Source organism: Cervus canadensis, chromosome 2 (assembly GCF_019320065.1).
Source record: "Cervus canadensis isolate Bull #8, Minnesota chromosome 2, ASM1932006v1, whole genome shotgun sequence".
Classification (NCBI taxonomy): Eukaryota; Metazoa; Chordata; class Mammalia; order Artiodactyla; family Cervidae; genus Cervus; species Cervus canadensis.
Window position 1 is genome coordinate 96,677,205 of NC_057387.1, and position 9,995 is coordinate 96,687,199.

The following is a 9,995-nucleotide window of genomic DNA, read 5'->3' on the forward strand; positions in this document are numbered from 1 at the left end:
GACACTTGGTCACTTCAGTGTCAAGTGGTCTCAGATTAAATGAAACTCATTTGGATGAATTTAATCTATTAAAAAATGAAACCTCCTGTCTCAACTGTTTTTCTCTCAGGCAAAGCATTTTCTTTTTCCCCTCTGCCTTCTCCAGATGCTATCAGGACACAGGGGTGGTGGTGTTGGTGTCAAGTGCTGGCTGCCAGGGAAAGAATGTTTTCTTTCTTAATGTGGTCCAGTGGTTAAGAATTTGCCTTGCAGTGCTGGAACACCAGTTCAATCCATGGTCTGGGAAGATCCCACAGTCCACAAAGCAACTAAACTCACATGCCACAACCAGAGAGTCTATATGAAGCAGCAAAAGATCCTACATGATGAAATGAAGATTCCATGTGCTACTACTGAGATCCCGTGAAGCCAAAGAAATATTTTAAAAAAATAAAGTAGGTAAACAGCAAGGACTTACTGTATAGCACAGGGAAGTATATTCAATACCTTCTAATAACCTACAATGGAAAATAATCTGAAAAGGAATACATACAGATACACATATAGATATCTGAATCATGTTGCTGTACACCAGAAATGAACACATTGTAAGTCAACTTCCAATTTTCAAAAAAAGGTCAAGAAGTGCAATTCTCCCCCACATCCCTGTTGAACCTTGACCTTGACCTTGACCTTGGCCTAGGGCTTCCAATTCCTTTGTAGTGACCGAGGGACTTTAGCATGGCCCATAATCTTGTTAATTTTTTTTTAACATCAGGAGGTCCAGGTAAGAGTGGCAGCACCCTTCACCTCCCAGGTCCACAGGAGCCCCCGCATCAGGTGACCCGTGGCCAACACTTGGTCTGGATTTCCTTGGCCTAGATCAGTCTCCTTTGAGACTGCCAGCCAAGAATCAATTCAAGAGAACTTCCTGGGGAGGCCTTAGCCCAGGTTGCCCAGGAGAGGGCGCCAGGTCATTACTCTAACACCTGCTCTCTCCATCAATCTTCACTATTTTGCCAGTGGCCACTTTTTCCACATCTAGGAATCGGTCAGTTAAGACTTGAGCTGTGTCTTGGACCAACTGCCCAGAGCCAATTCAAACAGCATCTACAGACCTGGAAATCTGAATCTGGCTAAGTCTTACCACCTATTGTCCTCAATCCCTTATTGTTGGTTCCCTTAGGACCACAAGGATGGTGGCAGGGAGGCTCTAGCCTCTGCAAGTGTAGTCCAAAGGAGGAATTTGTCATGGGTGGATCAAACCTGAGAGAACCAAATAGCAACTAGTAGAAGAAGGAGGTCTCAGATGGTTGTGCCCTCTCTTCTTCATCTTCCTCATCCTTCTCAGCCAAAGTGGACACTGTCAGGGCACTTTGAAAGAGGTGTCTGTAGTAATGCACCCCAAAACAGACTCTCCATCACACAGTTTATTTATTTGTTTGGGCTGCGAGGCATAAGGGGTTTTAATTCCCCAACCAGGGATCAAACCTGTACTGTCTATGGTGGAAGCGAGGAACCCTAACCACCAGACAATCAGGGAAATCCCTCCAGCACAAAGTTTAACAAGATGATGTTTGCCATGGTGATGGCAGACTAACCAAGTCTCTAGGTCTCTTTGAGCTACTGAAGAAAGCGACCCTGGAGGAGTCTATACTCTTTGACAGAAAGCATGAATCTCAATTTTTGTTTTTTGGCAATCCACTCCAGTATTCTTGCCTGGAAAATTCCATGGACTGAGGAGCCTGGTGATTCATGCGGTGGCAAAAGAGTCGGACATGACTGAGCACACGCCCGCACATACTACTATATGAGAATCAATAACACACTGGGTTGCAAGGCTTATCTTAGCACCAGAGACCTGCTAGGATTCAACATCAGTTACTGCACAGTGGGAGATGTCTTTGACAGTTCTTGGTCCCACTGCTGCAGAACCATGAGCAGTGGCCAGGGAGTTGCTTCCCTAGCTTTCCCAGAGCCCTTCTGTCAGACTGCTAATTTGACCCACAGGAAACTCAGCCAGGGAGTTCAAGACAAAAGTTCCCCTCAGAACTAAAAGTTGCTACACCTCATTCACTAATGCTCCCAAGGCCCACTTGCAGAGCTGTGGAAATGCCCAAGGAACCCTCGGGCTTTTTATTCTTCCAGAAAGGCTTAGGGCTCAGTGGAGCACCCTGCCAGCTGCAACAATCTGTTGAGTTCCCAGGTGCCAAGATAGTTAATTAAGACAGCAAGTCAAACTGCAGGTAAAAGTCAAATATCTACTCACTTCCTGCGACACTGCAAGTAAGAGGTGAAACAAAGAGGTGCTGGCTCCCTGATGCTCCATTTTCCAAAATGGAAAAGGTTTTCTTTCACCCATTGGAATGTGGGGAAAGCATTCTGGCATATGCAACATTTGGCCTGAACTTTTTGTGGCTACAGCAGCCTGGCTTTTGGCCAAACATCCATTGTACATCTGCTTTAAGTCTAGAAGAACAGCATGCATTGTCTAGAAGTGAAAAGAATGTCTTGAGAATAAAGATCAGTGCCACCCTTTCCATGACACCAATGCTAGTACTCCCTGGAAGATTCCCTTCTCAGGTGCCAAGGCCACACGGACTCACTGCATGCTAGTTTCTTTCTTTTGAGACCTTGAAGGAATATATTCATGTCGTGTTTGATGTATGCTCTTGTTCTGAGAAGATATAAAACTGTGCTGAATGCCATCCACCCATCTCCAGAGTACTTTTTTTCTTGGTGGAGACTACACTCCCAGGCTAGTCCTCAGTGTGGCTAGAATCACACTCTCTTTTATTCCTTATTATAGACTGTTTATTGATTATTTGAGTTGACACCCTCTCAGAACAGCACCAGGCAAGGGTCAGATAATGCAGGCCGACTGGAATGATGTCACTGCCAAAGATCCACAAACAAACACTTCCTGTCTTTTCATGCAGTTGGGGAGTCTGGGGAGGAAGGGGAGGAAGGGCTAAGACTAGAAAAGTACTGAGTCATAGTGAAGAAGAATGCCTCACCAGGGCCTGGTAAGAAGGCCTCTGGATGGAGGTGAGCAGGCAAGAAACACAACCATGCATCAGCTTGTCTGCTCCAAGGGAACCTAGGTCCTTCATCTCCCTTCAAAAACTGCAATGCCCTGCTGTGTACCATATCTGGTGTGGGGAGGGCAGCTTCCCCAAGGAGACCAGCCAGGCACAGTTTTAGGGTCAGCCCTGAAAAAAAAATCACACATAGGGTTAGGACTGGAGTTAGAATCCTTACCCAATTTAAGAACTGGAATATTATTGACACTTCTGTATCTACTCATGTGCTTCTCCCATCCAACTCTCTATCATCTAGGATTAACTACTACTCTGAGTTTTGCATATATAAATTCCCTTGATTTTCCTTATATTGATTTATCACAAATGTATGTATTAAAAAAATGTATAGCTTTTCGGGGCATTTCCCTGGCTGTCCAGTGGTTAAGACTCTGTGCCTCCACTGCAGGGGCCATGAATTCGATCCCCGATCAGGGAACTGAGATTCTGAATGCCAAGAGGAAAGGCCCCACTCCCCCATAAAATCTACAATAACAACTGCCAAGGAAAATTATCAGCTCACTGGGGTGGGAAGGAGACCAGAGATATGAGAGTGCATTTGGATCTTACGTCAGTTGAAACCACCACAAAGAGAAAAGATAATACAGCCATCCCTAATTATCCAAATTTAACCTGCTAGACAATGAATTCTAGACATTAACCTAAATATGAAAAACAGTAACACACTCCCACCCCATTAAAAATCTCAGCTACTTTCCTCACATTTCACTAAAACACTCATATAATAACCTACTAAGAATTTCATATTATATGAAGCATTAAAACCACCAATTCCATATTTATTTCTAATGTAATAAACTCATTAGTAAACACAGTAGTATGCAGTAGGCAATGATGCTGTACAGTATGGGATACTAACTACATTTTCCTTTCACACCACAAAAAACATGCTCTGTGACTGCACCATTCTGAGTCCAGTCAGGAGACGGTAAGCAGTGATTTACACAAGAGAAGTTTGATACACAGAATGAATAAACTGTAATAAAAGAGAAACTCTAAGATATAAAGGAACACTATATGGGACTCTGAGACTGAAAGAAGAGATGCTTTCAGTTCAGTCGTTCAGTGTCTGACTCTTTGCGACCCCATGGGCTGTAGCATGCCAGGCTTCCCTGTCCATCACCAACTCCCAGAGCTTACTCAAACTCAAGTCCATTGAGTCGGTGATGCCATCCAACCATCTCACCCTCTGTCATCCCCTTTTCCTCCCACCTTCAATCTTTCCCAGCATCAGGGTCTTTTCAAATGAGTCAGTTCTTTGCATCAGGTGGCCAAAGTATTGGAGTTCCAGCTTCAACATTGGTCCTTCCAATGAATATTCAGGACTGATTTCCTTTAGGATGGACTGGTTGGATCTCTTTGCAGCCCAAGGGGCTCTCAAGAGAGTTCTTCAACACCACAGTTCAAAACCATTAATTCTTCAGTGCTCAGCTTTCTTTATAGTCCAACTGTCACATCCATACATGACCACTGGAAAAACCATAGTCTTGGCTAGATGGACCTTTGTTGGCAAAGTAATGTCTCTGCTTTTTAATATTCTGTCTAGGTTGGTATTAACTTTTCTTCCAAGGAGAAAGCATCTTTTAATTTCATGGCTGCAGTCACCATCTGCAGTGATTTTGGAGCCCCCCAAAATAAAGTCTGTCACTGTTTCCACTGTTTTCCCATCTATTTCCCATGAGGTGATGGGACCAGATGCCATGATCTTAGTTTTCTGAATGTTGAGCTTTAAGCCAACTTTTTCACTCTCCTCTTTCACTTTCATCAAGAGGCTCTTTAGTTCTTCTTCACTTTCTGCCATAAGGGTGGTGTCACCTGCATATCTGAGGTTATTGTTATTTCTCCTGGCAACCTTGATTCCAGCTTGTGATTCATCCAGCCCAGCGTTTCTCATGATGTACTCTGCATGTAAGTTAAATAAGCAGGGTGACAATATACAGCCTTGACGTATTCCTTTTCCTATTTGGAACCTGTCTGTTGTTCCATGTCCAATTCTAACTTTGCTTAGGACAAGCTTAGGAGTAAGGATAAGTTGGAAGATGAGCCCTCTCTCTGAGGTTGGGGGTCAGATCTCACTGAAGAAGGTACAGTTGCAGAAGGTGGATGGCAGACAAGTTTGCAGGTTTGTAGTCATTGCAGAAGCAGAGTTGGTCCACAGTCACTGATCAAGCAGGAAGGAACCCTCCAGGGTACAGGTGAGCTGTAGACGGGGGCTGGGTGCCTGAGAGGGAATGGAGGTGCTAGTGTGGGCCTGAGGCACAGAATACACAGTGTCCATGGTGGGAGGGCTGTGGTGTTGGGGGAGTCAGAGGAGACAACCCTGGGAATTAGCAGAGGGACTGAGGGTGGTGGTGTGGGTGGGAGGTCTGCAGTGTGCAGTGTCTGCATTGACAGCTCTGCGGGAGGGTGACCACCAGGCTCTGCTCTGCCTGCAAGGTCAACAAATAGTAATGTGGAGCCAGTGGATTAGGAGAGGAATCAATGGGATAAAATAGAAAGTCTATAAATAGACACAAGGATATTGGGGAAATAAGTATGAAAGTAACAAGTCTCTGGAAGAAAAATGAACTTTAAGACGTTCTGGGAATGGAGGGAAAGGAAGTGCTAGTGTGGGCCTGAGGCACAGAATACACAGTGTCCATGGTGGGAGGGCTGTGGTATTGGGGGGGGGGGGTCAGAGGAGAAAACCCTGGGAGTTAGCAGAGGGACTGAGGGTGCTCTGGTGACCCAGTGGTTAAGAATCTGCCTGCCAGCGTGGGACACGCGTGCGATCCCGGGCCCAGGAAGATTCCACATGCTGTAGGGTAACTAAGCTTGTGTGTCACGAGTTCTGAGCCTGTGCTCTGCAACAAGAGAAGTCACTGCAGTGAGAAGCCCACGCTGCAACTAGCAGGTAGTCCCTGCTCAACAGAACTAGAGAAAGCCTGTGAAGCAACAAAGACCCAGAGCTGCCAAAAAAATCAATCAATCAGATTCTTTTTTTAAAGAGGGACTTCCCTGGCAGTCCAGTGGTTAAGACTCTGGACTTCCAATGCAGGGGGCACAGGTTCAATTCCTGGTCAGGGAACTAAGATCCCACATGCTGTGCAGTATGGCCAAAACAAATAAGAAAGAAAAGAAACTGTTCTGGGATAGCTGCTTAACCTACTAGCAAAAGTTGATATTAGATCTATAGCTGACAAAGTAAAAATAATCTCAAATGGATCGAGAATCTAAAAGTAAAATATTCAAGATACAATTACTAGGGGAAAAATAGGTGAATTCCTCTATAACCAGAATTTAGACAAAGGGTTCTAACTATGACTCAAATCCAGATGTGAGAAAAGTAGGTGAGGAAAATTGATTGCATGAAAATAAAAATCTTTTACATGGCCATAATTATATAAATAGATGGTAGATAAAATCAAAAGACAATTCAAACTCTAAAAATGAGGGGGAAAATACATCAAAACCGAGAGGAAAAAATGGACAAAATCATGAACAGATAATTCACATCAAAGAATAATAGCCCATAAATATATGAAAAGAAATCTAGTTGTCGTTCATTATTTGAAAGTTAGAGTGGCAGATTTTATTTTCTTGGGCTCCAAAAATCACTGCAGATGGTGACTACAGCCACAAAATTGAAAAATATTTGCTCCTTGGAAGAAAAGTTACGACAAAGATGGCTGCGTTACAAAGAATTGATGCTTTCGAACTGTGGTGCTGGAGAAATACTCTTGAGAGTCCCTTGGACTGCAAGGAGATCAAACCAGTTAGTCCTAAAGAAAATCAACCCTGAATATTCATTGGAAGGACTGATGCTGAAGCTGAAGCTCCAATACTTTGGCCACCTGATTCGAAGAACTGACTTACTGGAAAAGACCCTGAAGCTGGGAAAGATTGACAGCAGAAGAGGGTGACGGAAGATGAGATGGTTGGATGGCATCTCCGACCCAACAAACATGAGTTTGAGCCAACTTCAGAAGATAGTGAAGGGCAGGGAAGCCTGGTGTGCTGCAGTCCACAGGGTTGTCAAGAGTTGGACACAAGTGAGCGACTGAACAACAAAGGGAGAAAAATAGTAAGCTTCAAAGACAGCCAACTAATTCCAAGTAAAGTTCATGCCAGAAATAAAACCTAACACCACACTTACAGGAATAAAACAATCCAACAAAGTAAATTCACAATTTTCTGACATCCAGAAAAAAAAATTGTCAGCCATTCAAAGACTGAAAAAAATTTGAATATTACTGATCTCTGGGGCAATGCTTCCCAGGTGGGACTAGTGATAAAGAACCCACTTGTCAATACAGGAGACACTAGAGACACTGGTTTGATCCTTGGGTTGGGAAGATCCCCTGGAGAAAGGCAAGGCAACCCACTCCAGTATTCTTGCCTGGAGAATCCTATGGACAGAGGAGCCTGGTGGGCTACAGTCCAGAGGGTCACAAAGAGTCGGATATGACTAAAATGTCCGCCTTTGTCGGACTGTGTGTCAGACTGGGTGTCTGTGTGTCAGAAGGAGAGGAGGGGCGACAAAAAATTGACAAAACAATTGCCAAATTGTTTCCAAATTTTATTAAGACAATAAAACTTTAAAGAAGCTTAATGAACCCCAAATAGAATAAACACAAAATTCAAAACTACATAACACCAATATTTATATTATTTAAGAATACATATATAGTAAGAACAACAAAGAAAAGCAAAGACAAGATCAACCAAAATTCAGGATAGGATGAGGGATGTAACCAGAGAGGGGAACTCGAAAGCCTTCAAATGTATTAGTTTGTTCTTTTTCTCGTGTCATAAAAGCAAATAAGTGTTTTTTTTAATTATTCTTTAAATTGTATATATATATAAGATTTTTTGCACATATTAAATATCACAATAAAAATAAATAAATGATGGTCATCCAGTTCTCTTTCTGTGTTACTTATAACGCAAGCCAGAAACCTGGGTGTCATCTTTGACCACTCCCTTACCAACCAAATTCAATTAATTTCACCAGGGTTAATTTTCTCTCCTAAATCTACTACCCTCCACCTCTATTTCCATAACCTGGTCCAATCTACCTTCCACTCTCACCTGGAGTACAAAATCCCTCCCTCTTTTTTAAGTCAAACCATTTTTGAATGTGATTAACTCTTGTCTCTCTTGAGCTTGAATCTATTAATCTGGCCTCACTGCTATTTGAAGCAGAGATAACTAATTTGCTCAAGGGCTTCCTGGTGACTCAGACAGTGAAGAATCTGCCTGCAATGCAGGAGACCCATGTTTGATCCCTGGGTTGGGAAGATCCCCTAGAGAAGGGAACTGCAACACACTCCAGTATTCTTGCCTGGAGAATTCCACAGACAGAGGAGCCTGGCAGGCTACAGTCTATGGGGTTGCAAAGAGATGGGCACAACTGAGTCACACACACATATACACACACACAGTTAGGGAATGGCAAAAGCAGGATTCAAACCTAGACTTACTTGAGAGCCTACAGTGTCTTATCCATCCGTTATCCTGCCTTGGGTTGAAACCAAGATAACATTGGGAGATGCTTAACCATGCCTGCCATAGAGTAATCAGTGGATATAAAGGATAGATTTATTTCTTCTCCAATCCTTTCACCTCCTTTATCTTCCTAACTCCTCCTTAATCCTTAACTCTGAGATCAAACTACACTTCCTGTGGAATGCCTTCCTAACTCCTTTGGCCTAGTATAAAGTGAAAGTGAACTCGCTCAGTCGTGTCCGACTCTTTGCAACCCCATGGACTGTAGCCTACCAGGCTCCTCCGTCCATGGGATTTTCCAGGCAGGAGTACTGGAGTGGGTTGCCATTTCCTTCTCCAAGGGATCTTCCGCACTCAGGGATTGAAACCAGGTCTCCCGCATTGTAGGTAGACCTTTACTGTCTGAGCCACCAGAGAAGTCCTTGGCCTTGTATAGTCACCTTCAGATACTTGTCCTCACAGCATGCTGTACATTTCCTGCATCCCTCCTCTATGAGGTTGTGACCTCCAAGGGGTGGAGGCCTGTTTTTCCCATGGTTGCAGCATACATGGCGCTCTCTCGCCCACGCTGGTTCCTACCTGCTCCCATTCCTCAGTGAAAGTGATGGGTCACCAACAGATCTCTCTTGCATCCCAACAAGCAACCTGGCTTGCTGACCCTACCAGCAGGGCTGCCAATAGAGACCAGCCCTGGCCCACTGAGTCTGCGATGCCCCAATCCATGGAGGGGACCCAGTGCTCAGGTGGAAGGGACTTCAGATACCTAAGACTCCTGTCCCTGGGGCCAGAAGTTGGTCACAAAAGATTGCCCTCTGCCCCCATTTTTAAAAATCAGATCCATTACCCTGGTTCACAATTGGGATGGAAACCACCAGGATGCCAGGCCCAGATATGAGGGGGTCACTTAGGAAACAGATCAAGCTGTCCTGCAGGAGAGGGTCAGGGTGGAAGGGGGAGAGGCAGGCACAACCAAGGCCATGAGAACACCCCCAGATGCCCAGAAGGCTGAGTCCACAGAGGTTTGACTCTTCTCCTTGGCAGCATGGAGCACTTTCAGAACTTTCGTCCATGATCTTTCTGCCCTCCAGCAAGGCACTGTCATTCTCTGAGTCCTTACTGTCCAGCACAGAGCATGATCAAAGGTAGACATCCAGGAAATGGGAGACCCAACTAGCCCCCATAAACCCTTTAGGTCAGGGTGATTCAAGCACCTCTTTGAGAAGTCTTTCTTCCCTGACTCATCCTTTCGTTTTTCTCTGTGCCCCTCACTATGAGTTGTTCCTCACAGCCGTGGTGCTGTCTGTATTGTGGGTTCTTTCAAGAACATGTGCTGAATGAAAGGAAGTTTGCAGGTTGACTCTCCTCAGAGCAGATTATCAGATCCAGCTTCCTTCTGCGTGGAATCCTCTTCTTTTATCTGATGGGTTT